We start from the raw sequence: 24,509 nt of genomic DNA, 5'->3' as shown, positions 1-24,509 counted from the left end.
AAGGCTGGGTGCCTGAAATTAAAGATTAATGGAAGAAATTAAAGGGGAACCACACTTTAATATTTCTAATTGACTCCAGAAGTCTTAAGCAGAAGAAAGCTCTAGAAAGTTTTCTGATTCCCATTAATAAATAGGTAAATCTCCTTAATTTAGTTTCACCAACAAAAGTAAATATCGCAAGAGCAAGTGTGAACTTTTCAGTCGTGATTCTTCTTATTTTTATTGTGTGTGCGTGTGTTTTGTTTTTTTTATCGTGTAATTAATATTGCACAAAGTTTCAACTGAAGCACTTGGCTTTGATAAAAAGTTTCGACCCGATGAAACCTTTGCTGCAGTCTGAAAACTTTTTCGAGAGCTTAGTAACTTTAGTAACATTCCGCCGGCCACCTTTTGCATGGAGCACATAACATAGAATATTATTCATTTATCGAGGTTGTTGAACCTCAACAACGCAAATCAAATCGCAATTTGACGTGATAACTAATTGAATTTCCCTCTTCTTTTCTTTGCAGGTGAGTGTTTTGATGTTCATGGCGTTGTGGTCCCCAGACAAATATGCAATTTGCACGTAAGACGACTTTTCCCCCACGAAATTCTACCTTTCGAGTGTGGTGGCTGATCCATCATTTGGGGGTTGGGAGGTTGGGGGGTGCACCCCCTCTGTCCATCCATCCATCCATCCGTCCTCCCGCATCCACTAATTTTCCCACGCCCCTCGGAAAATGGTCCCTGGGATTCGTGGCGCGTTCCATTTGTCAATGTGCAGCACGTACTCAATCTTCTGGCTTGTCAAACTTGGCAATGTTGCAACCAAAAATGTTTGATGTTCGCCCAAGAAATTGTTGGTGCAGAGGGAGGGGGATTCCCTTGGGTATGGGAATGTATCTTATGAAATACTCAGGGCCACATACTTAAATATGATTAATTTTAGTGGCTCCCCAGTGAAAGTTTATCAATGTTATCTTTACTAGGGTGACTTCTTCAAATCTAAGGCTGTACAAATTCTTTACCCTCTGCATTTTAAATGTCAACGATTTAGTAATTGTTTCTCTGGTTGTATTTTGTTTTAAATGGCTTTACTTTAGGTCGCCTCGGGGGGGTTCCTTTAACTTTTCCTATTTCTTTTTCCTCCTTTCCACCACGTTCCACAAAATACGTGAGTGTGTGGGGTTATTAGTGGACGTGGGCGTGAGTGTGTGTGCGTGTTTGGCAAATACTTGTCTATAGTTTCAGGCGACGCAGAAGGAAAAAAAAAAAAAAAAAACGTAAGGAAAAAGTTGAGATGATTCTATTAGCTAAGCAAACACAAGCAAAAAGGATCGATGGGCCAATGCAGCAGGACAGTCTAAAAATATCAACATATTTCATTCTGTTGTGTACACACACTCAAACACACACACACATATACATAGGTGTATATATAGTGTAGTATACTCTTGCAGGTCCTTTGGCTGTTGTGCACATAACGAAATTACAAGTTGCCAATAATAATGCGGAGGTATGGGTGAATATGTGTGGGTGTTGGGCTGCTGGTGTGTGTAGGTGTGCCTGCAAGGACTACAAAGGACACGTCGCTCAGTCAATTTCAGTTCAGTCAGCTGTCCATCGAAAGCGTTGCGATGGTCACTTGCCAGCAGACTCGCTCTCCTTCATTTTTCACTCCTTTCACTCCTTTTGCCTCGAATATTTTCCCTAGATTTTTCCCCGATTTTCCCCCGCCCCTTAACGCCCTCTTGCCTTTCACGGTTGAGTTGCTCTAATAATGCAAATACACAATAAATAAACGTGAAGTTCAGTCAAGAGCTCACACAAACTGAGTTCAGCTTAATTTGAAGCACTGAGGAAAATATATTTTATAGTTTTATATAAATTATACAAATTTAAATTAATTAATATTCAAGCTTATCTTTCATTTTCGATGAAAAGTATATTAACAAAATAAATGTCCCATTATGTTGAAGAAAAAACAGAAAAACATAAATCAGGAATACTAGCACCCTAAAAAACAGTGTTAAATGATCAGTTTTAAGTGATATTTTTTTTTAGAGTGCAGGTCAGTGGAGAGTTGGCAATTGCTTGGCCTTCCAGCGAACAAATAAAGCGCTAACTGAAGCATTCGGAATTTGGAATTCAATACTCAATAGTCGACTGTTTGTTGCACAGAGGAGCCCTGTGCCATTTTCTCGAGCAATGCCAATTATTTTCAGCTCTTAGTCATAATTTAGCAAGTGAACGCCTGCACATGACGATGGAATTGCATTTTCCCTGCGAGAGCCTCCCCAGTTCGTTTAGCCATGTATACACATGTAGGTTTATGTATATTCGGTCTGTTTTCCTTCCATTTGGCTGACATGTGCTTGAGTTTCCATTGCCTTGAACTAATAATTGGGGGGAAAAGTGTAACAGAGTTGTACAGCCCGGCCGGCATTGTGGAATATTTCATCGGTTTGCCCCCCTTAAAATGAATGCATTGTTAATGAAGCCAGTTGAAAAGTGCTTCTAATTAGTCTAGTCATTCCTTTTTGCCAATTTAAACAAAATCAATTGCAGTTGGCAAGCCACAACAAATAAAGTCAATTTAAAGAACGCATGTCTACAATGTTAAAGTTTCAAAATGGCCTATGGCGTTAAGTGATTCATTCAAATGTTTGTTTTAACAGCCTGCTGGCAATAATCCAAAAGAGGGGGAAAAGGTGATAAAGCATAGATGATTTCATTTGTTCAACATCATTATTTAAGGATAACTTAAACATTAAACACTTTGCACCCATTTTAAATGGGTTTCTCTCTTCTCTTCACTTACCATTGACCCCGAAAGAATTTAATTGTTTTCTCATTACAAATAAGGCAACGATATTAAACTTACCATTGAGTTTTGAGGATGTTCGAGACCCGCTTATTGAGCGCCTTTGTTTGCCCTCGTTCCGGAACCAACAAATATTGCCCCCTACCCCTCTCAAAAAACCCCCCTTTTGTTTTCCTTTATTTTCCAAACCCAACCAGGACACGAAAAAAAAAAAAAAAAAATGGGGATGCAAAAACAATGTGAAGATATTTTGCGGCGCAACCTTGAGGTGCACCACACCCAACCGCCTTTCATCACCCACTCCGATATCTTGCCACCAATCTCCCACTTTTCCTTCCCCTTCCCCTTCCTCCGCTTTTCATGTATGTAAATTTCCCTCGGCCCGGGTGGTTATTGATTTTTCCCCCCCGCTGCTTCCATTTTTTGCCATTTCGCGTTCGCTTTTCCCTCGCCCGCGCTGCTTCAACTTGATTATTATTTATAATAAAATCAGCGAATGAGCTAACAAGAAAAACAAAAATCAAAGTTTTCGTTTTCGCTAAAATTACCCCAAAGAAGTTTTACCGCATTGGATGGGAAAGTCCGTCTGGCATCTTGCACACATACATGTACATGGGCATTATAAATACCGTTAAAGCCAGCAGGTCCGAAGGACAGAGGCCACGGAGCTCATTAAAGTTAAAGGGAGAGAAGAAGGGAGGGGTTTAATGATGAGAAGGGCAACTTGCAGTTTCAATAACTCATTCTGGAGGAGATACAGTGGTTGGGTTTAATCATTAAAGGTGGCTGGATATTATCAGAGGTACTCTATAAGGTGGGGATTTAGTATTAGATCAAAAAATACAAGAGCTGGTTCATTAACTTTTCTCATTTAGAAAACTCTTGTTCTATATGCTCACACACTAATGACTATATTTTGTAATTATCGTTGATTTAACTGCTCTAAATTTCGCAGCTGTTCATAATTTTCAAGGGGAGCACTGCTCACAGTGTCGCCTGTTCGGTTAGATAAGTAAATGAGGAGCGTGCGAACGGAGAAAGTGGAAAGTGGGGAATGCGGAGGAGAAAGTAATAATAGTGGTGGTTGGATGGTTGGCTGGTTGGTTGGTTGGTTAGTTGGTTGCTTCGCCTGGAATCGGGTGTAAGTTGGTGTAGTGCTATCACAGTTTGCTCCAATTTCAAGGCATTACGCTTATGAGAATTTATGTTATGTGCGGCGGGGCACACACACAGACACATCTACACATCCAGACACACATGTACATAAACATACGCAGTGCAGGACCTGCTGGCGCCCTGCTGAGCGGCTCGTGGCTCCATGTCCTTCGTCCTTCGCCATTCACCATTCACCATTCGCCAGACGCCCTTTTGGGCTGGCAAACGCTCTTGATTCAAATCCGATTCCCGGTTCAGTTCGTCCTCGTGTGCCCTGCAATTAGTTGAGCATGATAAAAATGCTGTATGCCGACGCAGTGAGTGTCCTTTTCCCATTATCCCCGGCATCCTTTACACACCTATCCTCTTCCCTTCCTGTTCCCTTCCTGTTATGTCCTCCCCCCCTTTGCCACCGCAAAACTCCTGCCCGGAATGCTCATTGCTCCTGCAGTTTTGCCAGCTCATTTGGCGCGATTTACCTACACGCAGCACACATACTTAAACTGATATGGTTACACGGCGAGAAAAAGGTTGTTGATCGAATCAAGCTATATGGAATATAGGGTTTTTATTTACTATTTACTAAATTTAATATTATTTGCCAGGCTTCATCTCTTACTTACCTCCTGTTAATTTAGAATAACTTGTACTTATTTAATAGCTACTATATATTGCTTATTATATCCTTAAATAGCTGGAAAAGCCTTCAACACTTTTCTTGCCGTGCCCCCACACACTTATCGCTGCCGTGTACTTGCAGCTTTGACTCTGAACTCTGCCCCTGGGAAAAGCCCACTGGAGAGGTCCTCGCATCTCGTTTCCTGTCATCGTCGGGGGCGACTGTCTAATGAAGTCGCCATCGCTCTTCACCCGCCATAGAAAACTTTGTCTGCCATTCCGTTCCCGTTTGCCGTTATTAGTTGCCCCAGAAAGCGGGCGGAAAATTCGGTCGGGTTGGGGTGTTTGGGGCGCAAAAACGTATCATGTTGCAATCAATTAATTATGTAATTTCTTAGGCCCAAGCGAAACAACAGTGGAACCACATAAAAGGAACACATTTTCGCTGGGTTTTCAATGCGAGTTGATTGGTGAAAGGAAAGAAGAAAATGTATCTATTTTTACTGCTGCAAAAGGATAAAATAAATACGATCTTACTGCCTTAAGCAAAAATCCAAATTATATTCAACTTGAAATGTGAGCAGATTCTGTATTATTTTACATTGTTTCAAGGGCTTTACTTCCCATACAAAATCGCTTTGAGTTCCACGGTCCGTTTGCAAAGTTTCTTATATTGACAAGTTTTCTTAAATTTCACGTTGCTTTCGGTAAAGTATGAACATTCCGCTGCGCACACATAATCTTCGGCTATTATGAGTCCTGCCATGAGGGTGAAACTTTGCAGCTGGTGGCAGGTAGTGATAGCATCGCAATTTATGCAAAACATGACAACAAAAAGCGAGGAAAGGGGAGGGGGAGAGAGGGAGGGAGGGAAAACCCGGAAAGATGGTGAGCGGTAAGGGAAAATTGTTGAAAATCTTGCATAAATTGTTGGGCGCTCGAAAGTATGCAATAAAAATCACAACAAACATGTGTGTCAGCTAGCTCGGTTTTTCCCCCCTTCCCTCCCCCGGCTTATCTTTTTTCAACCAATCTCCCCCTTCTGGAGCTTTATTTTTTTGACAAGCGTCCCTGGCGGTACACAGAAATATTTTTAAAAATATTTTGATTGTTTTCAAATTAGAATTAAAGTATAATCTCTTAATACGATGTAATTTCGTAAATAAGAGAAAGAAGAAAATCCCTATGAATGCTTATGGCATTTGTAGTTCAAATATGGTACTTTTTTTTTGCCAGTGCTTGTGTTGCTCAAACACTGCAACACTGGCTAGTGCCACGCCCACTGTGGTATAAACGCCCACGCCATTTGGCGCCACGCTTCGACGAAGCTGCAAAGCTTTTAATTAAAGCATTTGCATTTTATATCAGTCCTTTATGTATTATACATACAGACTTACGTTCGTACGTACGTACATACATATATAAGTACATTCACGCACACCATTACACCTCAGCGGTGTGCCGCAAGTTATGCAGTTGAAGAAAAAAAATACAGCATTTTCCTGGCACATTTCAGGGTTTTCCGATTCGTTTTTTTTTTTTGTAGTTTTTCTTTTTTTTTTTTTTTTTTTACCCCCGCTGCGTTTTTTCGTACTTTTCTTTTGTTGTTTGCGAATGGCGAGCGGCGCTTTTGTATCTTAATTGATTTCGCAATGTGTGTGTGTGTGTGTGTGTGCGGTTGTGTGGGTGTGTCTGTGTGTAAGTGTGCTAATTTTATGATTTGAATAGTGCCTGCTCCTCCGCTCTTTTTTCCGCTCCTCCTGCACACTTCCTTCCTCTCCTTTTATCCCTGTGTGCGTAACTGTGTGCAATTAAGTGAAAAGTGCACACAGCAATGGAGCCCAGGAAATTGCAATTGTATTTGCCCGTCTGTGTGTGCGTGTGTTTGTTTGCGCGTGTGTAATTGCCGCAGTAAATATATCTGTGTGTGTGTGTGTGTGTGGACTTAGACAATGAACCCAAGTGCAATAATTAATGAAGCACAGCAAAATGATCACAATCAAGGGAGCTCCAGTTGGATTGATTCCCGCTTAATGGATACTTCCCCTTGGTTTTAAGGTCTACCCCCATTTAATTCGATGAACTACTAGCCCCCAAGAAAACCCAATTGAGTGCAGTGCTTTAAGCTGAGTTTTTTCTATTTCTGGTGCTGGGATTTGTATAGGGAAATACCTTTTAGCTTCGATTGAATGCAACGCAATCCCAAAAATAAACACTGACCATTTTACATTGATGTTTTAGGTGCTCTGCAAAAAATACATGAACTCAAATTCCCTTTAACATCAAAGTTGTTTGCCTGTTGGCATAGCCCTTTTTCTCACATTTATTATCGAGATTTTAATCTTCGAATTTCCTGCCTCTTGCTTGCTGAACACCTCAAAGTTTATGCCTTTGCACCGGGCTTATGGTAAGCTTGTTTCTTTTTAATAATTCTTATGGTCGAGATATGTTTGGCAATTGTCGGCTAATAATTGTGTTGGCTTGAGTTTGTGTGCGGCAAATCCAACTGCAGATGCAATTGCGGCAGCAACATGTGCAGGACATGTTGGCCGTGTTGGCCATGTTGACATAACTGGCAATTTGGGGGCCCACAGAATGTTTTGCCTCGGGGCCTAATGCCATGGCCATGGACCAAAAACTGACTGATTGACTAAGTTCAGGTGGCATGACGCTAACTAACATGTTGTTGCAACTTGTGGCACTCGCACGCAGACAGAAACTCTGTGTATCCCATATACAAACTTAATTGCAATTGTCTGCCGCCGAGGAGGAGTCTGCATTTCGGTCTAGGGTTCTATGCGTCCAGGGTTGTCGCGTGTGTTTATGCATATGATATGCAAATATTGTGGTATCAGTGTGCCCGCACACACATGCTCTTCAAATTGCCCTGCATCTGTTGTTAGTTGTACACTTTCAAAATGTCGCAGTGGATTTAGATAATTGTTGGGAAATCATCAGCCCATTAACACAAAAAATCAACAAGCTTTTGGGAATGGTATGTGATCTACGTTTGAGCAAAGATTGTTTTGTGTTTCGTGTTCCCTATTTAACAGCCAATTGTGTCTGCAACTCACTTGATTTGTTCCGACTGTATGCTTGTTGCCCTCATGTCTCGAAATTTTTGCTGCCACTTTTGCAGCAACCTTTTGGGGAGAGAAGGGCAACAGCAATTTACACAACACATTTGCTTAATTTATATTTATAACCTAGCACATATACATGCACAAACGTGGAGGAGAGACACTAGTCGGTTTTAGTTTGTTTTTTGCATTTGCATAATCGCTGCTAAACGAAAGAGACGGGCATAGTGCAAAAGAGCAGGTCGGAACGTGGCGTCCTCTTAAGCTGTGACTTTTGTATTTTGCCCAACTTTAAAGCTGAGTAGACAAGAGCAACTGCCGCCGCAAAACCGAAACCGAAGCCCCAACCATTCAGGCAGCTATCCATTAGTCATTCAGGGGGATTTCAAATGGGGGAAAAAAAGGAATGGAAAGAGGAGGCAAACGGGGGAAAGGGGGTGGCAATAGGCGTGGGAAAAGGGTTCTGGGCGACCTAAAGGGTTCCGTCTGCCACTTGAGACGCGCTCAGAAGTCCAGCAGCGGCAAATTGCAATTGGTGGTAGTCTGATGCTCCCGGCTGCATTGTTTACACATGATTTTTTTTTTTAATGTAGGGTAGCCAGGGTATGATAGCACACTTTTATTAATACTTGAATAGGCTTATAAAAGAAATGTAACCTATTTTTGTATATCTATTTATATATTTTGCATTTTCAAAAACATTGAGTAACAATTTAATCTTGAAAATCACTTTTCAAATAAATTTAAAGGGCAATTGGAAGGGCCCAATAAATGATTGCTTGAATTCGCCATTTTGTGCCATTTTGATTGCAAACTTTTTACATCACCCCTTCACTCAGCTGGTTTTTTACTTCATGCTTTTTTTCTCCTCATTTGGCATTCCGTTTTCATTAGGGTTGAGCATGGAAAAAATATTGCCTACTTTTTGGGGCCATATCCATCTAATGATGCAGAAAGGCAAAGACGATGATGAAAGGACGGAAAATGTTCAGCCATACAAAATGTAATTACAGATGAAAATGCAATACAATAAAAGGCGGGAAAAGCGGCAAAGCGGGAAAAGCGGGCAACGCCGCTCTGCAACTTTTACAATTTTAACTTCAGTTGCAGCCGCCGCCGCAAAAAAAAGTCGAGAGGATAAAATCAAATTTATTTTTTATGTTTCTTTTTTTTTTTTTTTTTGTTTTTGTTTTGCGCTTGGACTGAAATAAACCGCAAAGCGCAGTCATTGCTGCATCATCCTCAATCGGTGGTATATACGTATATATATATTTTACCCCCTTTTGTGTCCTGCCATTCACCTTCACTTTATCGTTTTTCATTTTTGTAGTGGACTTTGGGATTTATGCGCACACTTGAATTTGCATTTGGCCACAGACCAAAAAAAAAGAGTTTTGTTTTTCCTTTCTTTTTGTGTTGTTGTTTTTTTTTTTTTTTTTTAGAACAATAGCCGCAACAAAGCAGAACGAGAAGCAACTTTTTGACGGGGGGTGGAAAATATTAAGGAAAATGAGAGGCGGTTCAACAGTTGAATGGCAGCTTTAAGCGGCGCCTTTCCCCGCTTTATTCAAATAAATGGCCGGCGAACATTTACAGTAATTTATTAAAACACACAACTTCCTGGTGCGGCAACATGCATGCAACATGCAACCGTTGACAGCGCTGCACACAATGAAAATATTACAAAAATGCGTAATGAATTTCCCGATGTGTGATTGTTACTCACATTTTTAGAATCGTTTACTTTTCAACCAAAAATAAATTATCTTCTTCCTGGGAAGAAAAAATATACATTGTAATGATAGTAATTCTTGAATAAATTCATATACATCGAAATGAATCGTCTTTAATCCGCATTTAATTCCCCGTGCTGTATAATGCATATTTCAGTAGAACTGTGTGTGTTTTTCGGTTGACCACAACAAGCCATAATTGAATTCTATTGCCAATGACACTAAACTGAAAACGGAGAACCCAAAACTGAAAACCGAAAACTGAAATCAGAGTGTTAGTGAATGGAGAATGGAGAGAACGAACGAACCAACGAGCACATTAACATCAATTGAAAATTGGCAATTAAATTATGAAATGACCGACCGACCGGCCAAAATAAAACGGTCATAAATTGTGCCGCATATCCAGCGTATAATTTGCGATTTGCGTCGGAATTGGAAAGCAGTCAGGTGACAGTTTAAATGGGCTTCATAAAACCCGGAACATTTTATTGCTCCCAATAATGTTGTGGAAGATGAGAATCAGTGGCTATAATCGCGCTTACCACAGACTTTTTTTCATTTATTTTGAATTATTTAAAGGCAGTTATTTTTGTTAAATGTATATAATAATATATAAATATTTATTTCATATCATATATATTTATATAAATTTAAAGTGGTAAATTATGAAATAAATTCCTGCCCGCACCTTTTCGTTTCTGACTGGCACTCTTCTTTATTTTTCCTGTTAATTTTCCAAACAGTTTTCCGGCTCCGTTCTTGTTGCTGCTGTCGTTGTTGCCATTGTCAATTTGGCCTTCTAATTTTCAGGCTGATTTCAATTTGAGTCCCCAGCACAGCTCCTCCGATTTCGGAGGTCTGTGAATGGCATAAATATTTGATGGGACCCGAGGGTCAGCCGTTTGGGGGATAATGTGTAATGTGTCTGTATTTATGTTGGCCAAATGTACCCAATTTCTCTCCTCACACACATACACACACACACACACACCCACACACACCCACACACTCGCCGTACACTGTCCTTCTAATTTGATTGTTTTTTTTTCTTGTCGATTTACGTCACCCGAAATGCAAATGACAACTGAATTTTATTTGCTGCCGCTTGTTGCCAACTAATTAGGCGGCGACATTTGTGGTTGACTTGCTGCTTTTCTTGCTCTTTACTTTTCTTTTTCTATTCTATTTCTTTTACGAAAACCCCCATTTCCATTTCAATTTCGCGTGATTTAATTAAATGTCAAAATGAAAATTTTCGGCAATTTATGCATGGCAATTCTGTTCTGCTTTTGCTGATGAGTGAGTGAGAGAGAGAGAGCGAGCCACCCCCGGAAAAACTCACCCACTGAACCACCGAGAGCCACCGCACCACAAATCTTCTGGATTCGCCTTGCTTTGCTTTTGCTTTTGCTTTCGCTTAGATTTGCTTTTCATGGCCGCAATCCGCTAATGCGTCTAATTGCATTTTTGGGCTAGGAAAAGCAGGCACAGCACAGTCCCCTCTTTCAGTGTGTGTGTTCGGGTGAGCGTGTTTGTGCAGGTGTGTGTGCGGATATGCTTGTGAGCTGCTTAGGCAGGTGCCCGCATTTCCATGAACGCCACAAAAATAGACTGTGAAAAAGGGCTGTGCTAGGGATAAAATTCGAGAAGTAATTACCGCTGATGTATCGTTTAAAGTTCGCTTTTATAACAGCCATAATTACAGAAATTTGAATATTTAATTTTAATAGTATAATTATAATATATAATTATAAAAAGAAACATGAAACAATTTATAATTTCGTTTCGTGAATATGAATATTGTTAAAATGGTTTCGCTCTATGATTTTCTAATAAATATTAGCATTTTCTCAAATTAGAATTTGAGCGTAAAATCGTGTTGAATATCAAATGTCATTCCAAGACCAAAAAGAAAGGCTTCAAAAGCGGAAAAGTGCAGCATTTTGTGTCCCACTCTTTTTTAATTACTGCATTTCCTCCTCAATTAACTTGCAGATGCTCGGAATTCGTTTAATTGATGCTTCAAGAACACAGGCAACTTTATAATGGAATCTATAATTTTGTCCAACGTTCGCAAGAAATTTGCAAAGCATACAAGAATTCTATGGTTGTATGGATTCTAGCAAATCGCATAAATCAAGATCCACTTAGATTTGTCTCAGCCATCGTGTTTCTGGAGATTTTCATCGCCTGTCTCGTTTATCCTGACAGAACCACACGCTCGCACAAACTCGGCGAATTTTCCGCCACGGGAAATCCAACCGAAAAACCCCTCATGTGTGCTTGTGTGGGGTGCATTATTTCTAATTAGGAAAGTTTGTCTGTCAACTGAGGCGAGTGTGCGACAGACGGCAATGGGAAAACTTCTTTGACTTGTGCCGAAACCCAAACGGGCAAATCAAATCCAAGTAGCGCCAAAATGGCAAATAAAAAAAAAAATACAAAAATGGGCTGGGAAATGGCGAAAGGAGAACTCGAATTTCAAACTCTCATCAGAAGCTTGTGGCACAAACAATTGCCACACTCCATCATCTATGAACTCGTTGCAAAGCTAATGAGCAATCTCTATCCGTACATACATCAATTTAAACATATATATTCATGTGTATACATATCAGTTGTGTGCAACATTTACATTTTGTATAACTTCCGGTTAGCAAGTGCATAATCAGAATTGACAAAACCCATAACTCAAACACCGACAGGAAGCGGCTGAAATGTTAAACTTTTGCTTTTCACCAACTTTTACTCTCGTCTTTTGAGTTTTACCCACATTTCGCCTGTCTTTCCATCAGAATTATAAGTTTCAAACAATTGTGTCTATAAAATAACAGCTACGTCTGTTACATTGCAATTTTCTAAAATATTTTTACCTATGGTGTGCATGACTTTAAAATTTATTTCAACTTTTAATTGGTTCTTCGGTCCCATAAATTGTTGTGTTGTGTTTCCACTAATTATAACTACAGCGATTTTTCTTGAATAAATCATGTCACATTTGTGATCAAACTACAAAGGCATATTAACACAAATTAGTTTTCATGATTGTTTGCCGAAATTTATTTTAATCTGTTAAGGGTTTAGCTAGTACATGCAAAAATGTTTTTGCCTGTTGTATCGATTTTTGGGGAATAAATATTTTGATACAACTTTGAGTTTTTGGGTTACGTTTTCATATCTAGCTATTTTGTGAGCTATATTTAATTGTTTAGTCGTTTTTAATTCGGTCACAAGCGCAGCTGTCATAATTTCTATTTTATTGAACCGACTAACAGTGACATCCAACCCATTCATTACCCTTTGTTGGAATCCTCCGTGGCCTTTGCTTCCGCGAAAAAAAAAGAAATCAATTAAACAAAAATACCGACCAGGTGGGTGTGATATTCCATTGAATTTATCGTAATTGAATTTGGCAATTAGCATTCAACTGTTATCGGGCATAATTCATGGGATATTACTAACCAAATGTATGGAAATGGACGGAGCGCAATGAAAACGAACGGAAAAAATATGCTCGAGAGCAATCAATGGAAAATATTCAATTTCCAGTGATTAAAATTAGCCGATGACACAGACATTCCATAGTGGGTTGGGTGGGATATATATGTATATATGTATATGTGTTGGTATATATAATTTATTCCATGGAGTAAAGTTCCGTTGCCGTTTTGACTTGGACTAGTTTACGAAATTCATTGCATACATCTTTGATGAAGTTTGGGGATTTTCGGGCTTGGCAAAAGTTTTTACATTATACAGTTTAGGAGGAAAGTTCTCCTCCATCTCTCGATGACTGATTCGGATTTCCATTTCGTGTCATAAATATTTAAAGTTCTGCTGCCATACGTACGTGTATGTTTATATTTAATTTTTTATTGCTCTCTCTTTAAAGTTGGTGAACAAACCACGAAGGACATGCAATTTGCAACTGTGTGTATAAATATTTATGTATATGGCATGTACATCCATTATTTATGGGCTCTTCTATGCCATACTTTATATACACGGATATCTAACTTGTTTCGCCGGCCATTTGCAAATCCAATTAGCTTAGATTAAACACATAAAATGCAACAAAAGTTCAAAAAAATTGAAAAAGAAACAACAGTGGCGGGTATTTCCGAAAAAGGGGCTTTCGAAAGTTGACTGCCGGGCAGCGGGGACAATTCTCAACCGACAGGGACAATAAATCTTGCATACAATTTATTGACAATGCTTTGGGGCTCTGAGCAAACAATGTCCTTCCGTTCGGGCCGAAAGGAGAAAAGGATATGCAACGCGGCTTTTTCAGGGAGACGGGTTGTTGTATTGCTGAAATTGTAATGCTTGTTTTCGTTAATATTAACAATTAACTCGAGTTGAAGAGTATGGCATTTATGGGCTATCCTTTAAGTTTCCTACCAGAAACTGACCAATAATTATGCAACTAGGGTCATAAAATAATTTAAAAATATTTAAGCAGGGGAAAGTTTTATATTAATGACTTCTTTTTTTAACACTTAAATGCAACATTTTATTTAAAATGTTTTGTGTTTTATATGCTTGGTAATTTCAAACTTAATCTAACGCAAATATATAAGAACGAAACATACATTCCGTGTAGACTTACATATTGTCTACTTGACACAAAGTCGTTGTCAAAACGGTATAAAAATTTTCGCTTTATAGCAACTTGTTTTAACGCTTAATGGCGCCAATCGTGAGGATATAGTTGAAAAACTTAGCAATATTCTTAAATATTTTTGGTAAAAAACTTTTAAGTATAATATCTTATAAGTAAACATTTAAATTCTTAGCTAAAACTATATTTTAAATGACTTAGGACAGTGATTTAATCGAAAAGAATTGTGAAAGCTTTTTTTTGGTCTTGAAAGCTTTGAAAAATTTTCCATAAAGGACGAAACTTGCCATAAAAACCTTCCATGGAAAAAAGCTCACCCAGCGGAATTTTCCGGCAACTAAATTAGTCAGTATACGATTTAAAGGATATAAATTAAGAGGCTGAGAAGGAGAGAAAGTTAGGCGAGCAGAAGTGATCTAAATGAATGACTCGCAGGCAGGACGCAAACTGAATTTTAATTGAAACATGAGGCATGATTCAGTTTTCTGAGCCTGCGGCTTTCCAAGGGATTTTCCGAAGGGAGTGTCTGCCAGACTTTGCGGAAACTTTTCAACTAGCGCTTAAAGTTTTCTGTTTCGGGCCAATAAATTGTTGTTGAATTATTTTAGCACTGCAACTATTTATATTGTTTTGACTTTGCCTAGTCGATGGCATTGCCGCACTTTTGCTTCTGCCACTGCTGCTGCTGCTGCTGCTGCTGCTGCTGCTGTTCCTGTTTTTATTGCTGCCGCTGACAAGGCATAAATAAAATTCTTGGTTTGTTTTTAATTTGTTGCCCCCCAAGTCCAGTCGCTTCTGTTGTTGTCAGTTTTATGTTGCTGCTGCTGCTTTTGCTGCTGCTGCTGTTGCTGCTGTTTTGGCATAAAAAAGTGCAACACTGCGGCAACTGTTGCAAGTATTGCAGCCATTGGTCTACACCCAAAATTTGGGTCACTGCGGTAATGTTCTGTCGAGGTTTTTGCGCCTGTTGTCGACTGCAACTGTTTTGTAGTTTTTTTTTTGTTTGTTTGTTTTTTTTTGGCTGGACTACGGAAAAGTTAATTCCTCAATTGCTTCGATTTTCCCTGAATGGCTTCTCAATTTCTGGCCAATTATGCCGGCAATTTTTCATAGATGTTTCTGCTGAAACTTTAATCGTATTTTTGGCCACCGCAGCAACAATAGCTATGAAAATGGGGGGTCTCGACAAAATAAAGAAGGAAAAACAAGAGCGGGTGTGGAAAAGTGTGTGGATAGAGTGTGTGGAATATGCGAAGAGGAAAATGCGTTCGGGGAAAAACTTTGTGCATATACATTTATCAAATTGTTGTTGCATTTGGAGCGCAAATAAGTGGTTTATGATGAAGGCTCCTCTGCTCTTCTCTTCCTCTTTCTACCTCCCCCCTTCCCCGCTCTTTCCTTTGGCCTTCTCCCCACTTTATTGCCCCCACCTTTTAGCCCTTTTTATCCCTTTTTTACTTGGTGTTGCTGCTGTTTTTGCTGGCGACTGGTGTCGCTGCTGTTGTGGGTGAGATTGTTACTGCTACACAAAGAAAAATTCAACTCATTATTAATTAGAATCTTTTTTTCGATGGATAGTATTTAAAATTGTAGCCGAAAGAAGACTATTTTGATTCCTCCTGCTGTTGTACAATAATGTACCTTTTATTGAAATGGTAAATATGATTAGTGTTTATTTTTTGTATGGCTTAATATTCAAATTAAAAATTGGTTACATATTTATAATTTTTTTTTTTTTAAATCATAAACTTGACACCATTTTTTTTCGGTGTACTGTGGCTTCTGCTGATGTTGTTATTGCTGTGACTGCTGTTGCTACTGCTAATGTTGCTGTTGCTACTATTGCTGCTGCTCCTGCTCTAGATGTTGCTGCTGTTGTTGGTTTTTCTGTTGCTGTTGCTGTTGCTGCTGCTTCATTTTGCATTTTTACGAGCATGGCCAATGTCGTGTGTTGTTGCTAGTAGTATGTGTGTGCGAGTGAATGTGAGTGTGTATGTGTGTGTGTGTGTTGCCACTGTGCAAGTTGTTGCTGTTGGACGCTATAAATTGTTTATACGGTTCACTTGGCTTTCGGGCCATTTGGGATCACAACAACGCTCACACACACTGAAAGGCACACACACTTTCTCACTCACACACACACAGACAGACAGACAGACAAACACGGCGGAGGCAAACAAATTTTCATTGGACGTGCTTGAAAATCTATTAAGCGTTGATAATTCAGCGTTTTCCGGCTTTCCAAAAGGGTCAAAACAATATAAATGGGCAAACACGTACATATAACACATCTTTTCATGTGTTAACATTTAATTGAAGCGCTGGCAAATACAGGAAAAACATTAAGCTGATTTAATAGCAATAAAAAACATTTCCATAAACCCCAAAAAATGTGTATAGAGGCAACAACGGGATGACAACAAAGACAACAACAATAACAACAACAACAACAATAGATTGAACAACAACCATAATAATTTTATTTGCCTCTGATAATCGTCCGCTTAATTGCATTTGAAGTCAGGCGTAAGGAAATTTGAATTATTGAAACAACCTCAACAATACAGAAATTGCAAAACAAATGTCAGCAATAAATTCAATTAAATTTCCCATAAGAGTTGATAATCAAATTCCCCATCCGCAAATGGAAATCAAAATGGTTTATTAACCCAGAGAAAAAGATTGTTTAATTAATAGATGGTGAATGGCACAAAAATCAAGAGAACTGCGAAATGAATAAAACAAAGTGCGAGAAGAGATTTAATTAAGGCGGAATATATGAAAATCGAAAATCTGCTGTTCATCAAACAATTAGTCTTGTTTGAAAAATATATATATTTTATTTGCATTTTTTAACGATGTTTAAGAACATTGAATTACTGAGTTTAAGTTGTTAAAGCAGTTGTTGAAGCATCCTGAGATCGCACTTATTTTCCTAGATTTTAGAATCAGACTGCCATTTCATTATCCTGCTCTTAACTGGACAATCGCAAACTGACATTTTTCATGTAAGCCAGAAGAGGGGGTACGGTACAGGTATATTCTGCTGATGCCAGCCCATTCATCTTCGACCTCGAGGTAGCCATTTTGTTTTATTTGTCCTGCTCTCGGGATCCTTTGCAGTCCTTTTCTTTATTTTCCAGCTGATGCTGCTGCTTTGTTTTATCCTTCTTCTTTTCCCTTTACTTGCTTTTCTTTTCTGCGGGTTTTGATGCTGATTGTTCCAGCCACGACATTTCGTGCTGTGTGACAATTGTTTTTGCCCCAGCAACAACTAACATCAACTACAATGACAAGCTGAACGAGAACAGGAGGCTGCCTGGCCTACACTGCAAAAAACAAAACATGTTTAGGTTCTAGAAACTAAGCTAGGAAATTTTTATTTAAAATAGCTCAAAAGTTTGTTTGCAATTCGTACCTTTATTACATTAATTTCTGTATAAAATTTAACCCATCATAAAATGTTTTTTTTTTTTTTTTTTGGTGCATCCTCTCTTTTGGTTGAATGTAGTTTACAGTACCGCGAGGCACAAAAATTCTTAACCATGCCACATGAAATATGGTTGAGCTTGAGGTTCTCGTTGGTTGGATGGGTGGTTGGGGTTACTTTTTGGGGTGGTGCAGAGGGGAAGTTGAATTATAAGACGCTGTCCTTCTGGTTTCAGTCTTTGTGTCGCCTCCTACTCGCAAAGATGGGAAATGGTTAACAACCAGCTCACTAAAACAAACCCCCAACCCCCGCCTTTTGCCAAGACAGCGCTGCTCTTTTATGCCTTTCGCCATATAATTTATATACGCTCAAATATAAATAACAATGAAACGAGCAGAACAAAATGCGTCGCACATTCTGGTTTTGTTTTGTCGCGTTTTCATTTCGTTTTTAGCGGCTTGTATGCTTCAGTCAGATGGGTTCAAAACCCATTTGCCTTCGAAATGAAAAACTTGCCACAGTTTCAGCCACTTTCTCTTCTGGTTTAAAGTAATTATTAGCAAGCATCAAAAAATCATTATGATATTAATACAATATTTGCGCAGGACAGGAATTCACGAATGTTTCTTTAAATAATTAATTTTATGTAATGCCTGTAAAGGATATCGAACATTTAAAGACAACCAAAGTCGTGGGACAAACAAAGAAAGAAAATACTTGGGAGCAAGAACAATTGAGGCAAGACAACTTCAAATTCAAGTGGCAGATTGCCGTATATTTTTTGCTGACTCTCGATGTCTGACAATTGTCGCCGAAGTCTGGCCAATTGCAACTTGTCTGGTCGAAAAGCTGCAAGAGTTTCGGAATTCGTAGATAAAAAAAGAAACTTGAGAACCAAAAAGGGCGGCTGGTGGGATGAGTGGTCCATAAAAATTTACTAAAACTACAAGGGAAAACTTTTCTGCTGCCGCTTAACAGTTAACAGTTATAACCGCAGGGGAGGAAAACCCGGTGGAACGGGCGGGAAAATCCCTTCCCTTCCCGTTTTCGCCCATCACATTGTATAACAGTTGGGCTTGAAGTCTTGGAGTCAAGTGCTCGGTCTCTAATAAGTTAACTGGTCTGTAAATTGTCTGGCTCGATGTCCCAAGTCCTTGTTTTTACTTCCTTACACTTTTTTTTTTTTTTTTTTTTGTAGCTACGTTGTCTTGGCTATCCTCGTGGGTCATATTTATTAAGTTATGGTCAACAGTGGGATTATAGAGTCATAAAATATCGGGAAAAAAAAGCGAGAAACTCCTTGGAAAGTTTGAGCAGGGAAATTACCCTCTTAAACTGGTGAGAAGCACTTTTAAAGCAGTTGAAAGACGTTTGGAATGTTCTTGAAGTAAAGTATGCAGCCGTCTTAATTTAATCTTGCATACAAAGGCACAAAGTATTTTTATTAAAGCCCAAAAATGTAGCTTCAAGTGACTCAACAAACCACAATTGGTTACAATTTTAATTAGTTCTTCAACTTTTGTGCATTGATACACCAAATGTTTGTATGTAGGCGCGCAGGTATTGAAATGGGAAAAAGAAAAAAAAAACAATCAGGAAAATGCTTTGGGCATTTTTCCCCACTTATCCGTTTTGCCCCTCGTTGTAATTGGCAATCGTAGCAAATTCTCTAACTGATTTCAATGTTCGGTGCAGTCGAGCGTTGAGCGTAATCAATTAATTAACTACAAAATCGCAGTGGACGTTAATGAAGTTGTGGGCAATAATACAGAAACATGAAAAACAACAAGGACCAACACAAAAATTATGTAGCCAGCAAAAACAGAAACACCAAAGCCGAAATCAATTGAGTTCGATTATTTGCATTTTGCATTTGGATTTGTAGACTGTATGGATTCGGATTGAACAGGGCTAATTAGTGATGAATAGATGAATTGACTGATTGAAACACTGGATTTATGTATGAGTAGAGTAGTTGAAAGGGAATTTAATTGAAAAATTCATACAATGGCAACCTCCTTTGTGAGTGAGATTGAAAAGGGAATACCCAACACCTAATCGTGTTACATATAAATTTAATAAACCTTTTGCTTGGGTATCGGGTTCAAGTTTGATCTGTCCACTCAATAAGCGTCAATTTGCAGTTGAGGGCTCTTCAATGCCGCAGAAATGTTGCAATTGCGAAGCTCAGTACGTGGTGTGTGTTAGACATGCTCTATTAAGTTGTAATGAGATTAGGTAATTGATTGAAGGGTGCCGATCCTGGGAGAACTGGGCCAAAACCGAACAAGAGAGGCCAAAGCCAAAAACTTCAACCCATTGATTGATGGCAATGAGCAATACACAAGAGTTCACTGCCAAAAAAAATGTTATCTAAATAGGGGAAATAATTGTTTTGGAAGTAGATATGCTTGTAGCTTAAACCAAATAGAATATACTGATTTGTATTGGATCAATAATTTGCAAAATAATCAAAATAAAATCTGTATTGATGTATTTCTTTCGGTGCATCTGAAACAACATCAGCTACGGGATATCACTGCATCGAAATCGCTTCAAAGTTCAACTTGATTGAGTGGCGGCCAGCGGTCACGTGTCGCTGCAAATAAACAGATTTTCATTCCACTGCCACATTCCGTTTCAAATCCGATTCGAAATCCAAATCGACACTGAGACACTAACTAAGCGCCAGAGAATAAGTGGAGAGATCCTGCGAACGAAAGATAGATGCATATATGTATACATTCACAACCAAAGGGATTCTGTTTCGGTTGCAGGCTTAGAAATGACTGCTACTTTCTGTGTCCTTCGTGTCATCGATTCGGCCATTCACCAATTTCTGCAGCTCAGATTTGCATGTTAATGGGGGAAAATGCTTTCGTAAAATGTGGCAGGTTTGGCATGGCTTCCAAAAAAGGGAATAGTAAAAGGTCAGGGTTTGGGTTTTTCACCATTTTTTTTATTTGGCTGCCCAGCATTTCTGCATTTTCTCTTTCCTGTTTTGCTTTCAATTTTGGGAAAAAGAATAATAAGTAACTTCTGGCTACCCTGCAAATTACAATTTATTCACATTTTGTTTTTGATCTTATTTTTAAACTGTAAAGTTTGAGATTTATTCTACAAATTAGCAAACTCAAAAACATCTAAAATTGGTTTATACCACGAACAAAAAAAGAATCCTGTGGACTAATTACTTTCAGCAGGACATTAAATATTCCTTCTGCGATTCTCCCGTATGCCCTATTTTCACATGCTCCTTTCGCAGGACTCGTTGTGGCAAAAAACACCTAACTGAAAAGAGGGACTCTCATTTTTTTGCCCAATTTATTTACATATTTCGGGGCACTGCTCCCGCTGACGTTGGCCACAAACATTTTGTTGTTGGTCTCCGCCATATCCTTCACCTAATTTGGCCCGCTGGCTGCTGGCTGTTGGCTGCTGGCTGTGCTCCATGAAAACTAGATTATGGTCAACTTAGTGTTGGCTACCTTTTATTTCGCCGGCATTTTTGTGCGGTCAACTTTTTCGGATGCCGAGCTCTCCTGTGGTCGCCAAAATGTGCAGCCATACAATTAAAACCGCAAAAATATAAAGGCAGGACGCAAATGAAGGTCCCACTAGCTCCGTCTCATTCCCGCCGCCTGTTTCCGTCTCTTTTCTTCTGTTACCCCCCTTTCCTTTTTTTTTTTGTGTTTGTATGGGTCTTTTGTCTCGTGTTTGTAGTCGTTATGGTCTAATTATCTCTATTTATTTATGCTACTGCCAAGCAACTTTTGTTTGCCATCTCAAATGCTACCCATCTCGCTTGCCCCTCACTTCCCGTCTCTTTCCCGCCTTTGTTTGTTGCGTTCTACTGTTAGTTCTTCTACTTTCCACATCTTTGTTGTGTTTTTTTGCTAGCTTTAGCTTTTTTTTTTTGGTTTCTCTAGCTTTTACTTTTGTTAAAATTACGCAAACATGTGTGCACTTGGGAAAAAAAGTGTAATCAGAAAAAAGGCGAAAAATAAAGTGTATTGTATATAAATTTTTCATTTCAATATAAATTTAATATTAAAAAATCATTCCACGTAACTCAAATCTTAAGTAAGCAACAATATTAATTAATTATTGATTATTTTTCTCAGTGTTTTTTGGAGGAAAAGTGAGGCGGTGAACACACGCATACGCAGAAAGACAAAGATAGAAGGCTAAGCTTACCTTTGCTTTTAAGGCCCAGACATTTCGTTGGCCATTATGTTATTACAGCTGCCTCCCATTTCCATTTCACCCCAGCCCCCTAAAAAAATGAGAGGAAAACTAAAGCCAAGGCAACCAAATACCTCACCCCTTATAGAACATGTGTTTGTGAGTGTGTCGGTGTGTGTGTGTGTTTGTGTGCTGGAAATGGATTTGGACCGTAAAAATGCAGATAATGGGGACCAGCTCTTGTGGGTGCAGTTTTTAAGCTGTACCCCAAAAAGGGGGGGGGGAACCTTTATTCGAAACATTCCTCCCTTTACAAAATCCCCCTCTTCTCATGCAATTAAAAAAAACAACCTGAGTAGCACAATCACAAGGGGCGTATGCGTAATCTGTCTTTGAAACTCGATTTCTAGTGGCAATGAGCTGGTAATGATATCATTTACTTCGACTGAATTATCGGACAATTTCGAAAGAGTAGTTAAAATTAACAAGTCCTTGAAACATTTCTTATGCTATAAAAATTCTACAAGTTCGAAATGTATTCTTTAACCCTACATACTTTCTTAGCCGCTTTCCCACCGACATCCCCTTTCCCCTTGTAGTATTCTTTGCGTTTTATTTTAATGAGTAGTTGAAGCTTTGAAGAGCAGCAAATTTACAGTCAATTAAATGCGGACCTCCAGAGAACCCCCATAAACTCAACCCCATTATATTGACGAAGCGTAAGAGGGAGACACAAGTAGAAAAGTAGAGGATGTGGGAAAGAGATGGCAGAATGTAAGGGGAAGAGAGCTCGAATTATGCCTAATGAGCTGAGCCAAAATCTGAAGCAACAGGGAAACTCAGGGAAACAAGTGCCAAGCGAATTGGGGGGTTGACAATCGGGGAAAAAGGGAGGAACGTGGAGGAAGTGCCTCTTGGACCCTCCAGTCACGAATACATAATTACAATCGAAAATGCTTTCCATTAATTTCAACTTCGCTTCAAGCTTCCGACAAAAAAAAATATATAAAAGGAAAGACCAGAAACAAAAATTTGTTGTTAAAATAATTTTGTGTAATATTAATTTGAAATTCGCTCTTCCACCTCCTCATCCTCATCACTAGTTATTTGGGGTTATAGCTGGAAGTTAAGTACTTTCTCTTAAAGTTTAGAATGTACAATGGATGGAAAGTGAATTGAGGAAGGCTTGATTAGGCCACGGAGGTTTCATGTTTTGCAATGGACAGTAGTAGCTGATAAAAATCGTATCTAAATATTAGATAATGTCTTTAAAATTGGTTTCTGTTCTCCCTAAGAAAACTACCCCAAATCTATTCAAAACTAGGCATTAACTTTGTGCCTTCCCAAAATAACTGAGTTTCTGTTTTGTGTCCCCAATCACGACTGAATCTCCAAGCCTTTCAATTTGTTTCCAACTTTCAACTTATCGCAGGGCCAATTAAAGAAGGAGTATAGAAAGGGGTATGGTTGGGAATTATGAGCCGGCGGATTGATTCCCCCACTCAGATAGTTGGCAATATTATTGCGGCTCGAGACGGAAAAGTTTCTAATTGTTTTTTAAGTTCTTGCCGCACACTCGAGTTTGCTGCTGCGGGCGAATCGAGCCACTGAAATATGCAACTAACCTGAAAAAAGCCAAAAGCAAAGTTTGAAGCTTAGCCAGTTAGCAAAATTTAGCAGTAAACTTTTATTTAATCGATTTCAACACTTTACCAAAACGTCGACAGCCGAAGAAGATGATGGTGTTTGAAAATACCTTAGTGTATGTTTCTGTATCGAGATTCTTAAACCATTTTGTCTCTTGGCCAGAAAAAAGAAATTTCAATTCCAGTCATACAAACTTTTTTGTCGCCAAACATGTACCTTTGCTTGTATTTTTTTTTTTTGTTTTTTTGCTTTTGCTGCCCGGGAATATAATGAATTTTTACAGTTAGTTGGCTCGTGATTCATTTTCTTGAAGGCCAGCGTGTCCTGCCAACATCAAAAGGAGAAAAGAGAGTCAAGAGCGAAGAGAGTGAAGAGCAACGGAAAAGTTTCGCCTGGGCAATAGTTTATTCCACTTTGCTACCAATTAGAGCATTGAATTGTGCCAGCAGCAGGTGCACAATCATCAAAATACCACCCGGCAACAACAACTCAATTCTCCCCCTCCCAAAAAGAAAAAAAAAATCCAGGGAAATCCACTAGCAAGAAGGGCGGGCAATTCATTTGCGATATTATATTGCAGTCGTCGGTCTCGATGGCAATCCCCTAATGGGGTATATTGAGACATCATCAATCTAACTTTAGTCCACTTCCGCAGCGATTTCCCCCCTTACAATTTCCCAGGTAGCAGGTAGTTTGTGCCCCGTGTGCATGCGGCCAACAAAAGTTCCAATAAAATGGCCAATTCCAGGCAACAAAATTGCCAACACAATAGCAAATGCCAAGAAAACAGAATCGTTTTTGATTTGGCTTCAATTTACGTTGCTCTTCGTAGTTTGTTCAACTGCTGAGTGGTTTTAAGGTTAAATGGTTTTAAGCGGGATTTATGTCCAGCAAAAAAGGCGACAAAACAATAGGCCTTCGAAAAAAATATAAATTTGAATGGAGTTTTTTAAAGAGTGCTGATTTCAGTCACTAAATTGCTATATTTAAAAAAAATACCCTTATCATATCATGTACAGACAGATTATCCTCAATTATTTTGTTTCACGAGTAAAACTCACTTACTTGTGGCCAAAAACACTTTGCAGCAAATTCCCAACACTCGAGGCCCGAAAAAGTATGCAACAGATTTTTGCACTTTACTCATGTCAAAGTTGCCCCACTTATCCCTCCTTTTCACCTTTTGAATTGTAAGTGGGCAAAGGTCTTGTCTGCCGGAAAATAAAAGCAT

The 24,509-nt window shown here is 39.0% G+C and overlaps 1 protein-coding gene across 1 annotated transcript in view; it reads left to right on the top strand.

Annotated features, from left to right (window-relative positions):
- The window catches only part of LOC108095269 (neurobeachin), a 167,595-nt gene that overhangs the window by 50,360 nt on the left and 92,726 nt on the right, over window positions 1-24,509 (top strand).

Source organism: Drosophila ficusphila, unplaced genomic scaffold (assembly GCF_018152265.1).
Source record: "Drosophila ficusphila isolate 14025-0441.05 unplaced genomic scaffold, ASM1815226v1 contig_198, whole genome shotgun sequence".
Taxonomy (NCBI): Eukaryota; Metazoa; Arthropoda; class Insecta; order Diptera; family Drosophilidae; genus Drosophila; species Drosophila ficusphila.
Note: the sequence above shows the minus strand (reverse complement) of the source record. Positions and strands in the feature narration are given on the sequence as shown.